This window comes from Sinocyclocheilus rhinocerous, unplaced genomic scaffold (genome assembly GCF_001515625.1).
Source record: "Sinocyclocheilus rhinocerous isolate Xijiao unplaced genomic scaffold, SAMN03320098_v1.1 scaffold1575, whole genome shotgun sequence".
Lineage (NCBI taxonomy): Eukaryota > Metazoa > Chordata > Actinopteri > Cypriniformes > Cyprinidae > Sinocyclocheilus > Sinocyclocheilus rhinocerous.
The window spans coordinates 51,092-52,378 of NW_015626385.1; positions in this window are offsets into that span (position 1 = coordinate 51,092).

Consider the following 1,287-nt stretch of genomic DNA (forward strand, 5'->3'; position numbering starts at 1 on the left):
TTAATTATATGATGTGATTACGATGCTGTCTTGCCGCCAGCCAATCGCTGCATTGCTGATCGTGGTTTCGAGTATCGATACATAGCCCCTTTTAAACCAACCCATGAACGCGCGATTATCTCAGATAACTCAATCCAGCCAGACTAATCATCAACAACAGCTGCGTTCGAAGAACCGAATTAGCCAGATCCTGATTAGCGCGATGATATCGTCTTGGATGTGACATTTAATCTCGGATGTAATAAGCGACGTACGAAGAACGGGCCCCGGATCAGAGTAAACATCTGCTTCAGAGACTGATGAACAGATCTTACCTCCTGCAGCACCTGGTCTGCGCCAACAATGTAGTCAGAATACGGCTTGAGTCCAGCTAGTTCAGCAGGAGAACTCACTTCCACGTCCTGACAGAACACGCCAGTTACATAAAACACACAAAAGAGAAAGAAAAGAAACAACAGACTTCATTTCAATTTAAAGAGAAAACAAGTGTATTTTTCTTCTTATGGTTTAAATCCATCTTTATTTACATTTAGTCATTTAGCAGATGCTTTTATCCAAAGCGACTTACAAATGAGGACAATAAAAGCAATCAAAATCAACAAAAGAGCAATGATATGCAAGTGCTGTAACAAGTCTCAGCTTAACGCAGTACACGTAGCAACAAGGTTTTTTTTAATTATATAATAAATAAAAAGAAAAACCGATAGAATAGAAAAAGAATAGAGCAAGCTAGTGTTAGAGGCCTTTTTTGCTTTTGATAATTGTATAATAAATAAAAAGAAAACAAATGGATAGAATACAAAAAGATTAGAAAAGCTAGTGTTAGTTAAAAAAATAAATAAAATAGAATTAGAATAGAGAGTGCTAGAGTTAGACGGTCAAAAAAGATGGAGGAGATGTGCTTTTAGCCGATTCTTGAAGATTCTATTTATTTATTTATTATTGAAAACTTCTTATCTTAAGTAATTTTGCTTCTCAAGTAAATCAATCTTGATTTATAAATTTAAAAAAATAATAATTTTTGCAGTGTTCATTCAGAGGGGTCCAAGAGTCTTGGAGAACATTAATTCACTTAAATCAGGAAATGCTAAGATATTAATATTTTAAACACAGAAATTAGTTAATAAGATTAACAAGAAATTCTTCAGCACTATTTTGTAGGTTATTGGTCATTTTAATATTTCATGTGGCTCCAGTGCTGCTGTCATTACATACTATATATATTTATATTTATATAATATTATTATTATTATATATATATATTTTTTTACAATAAATGCAAATTTT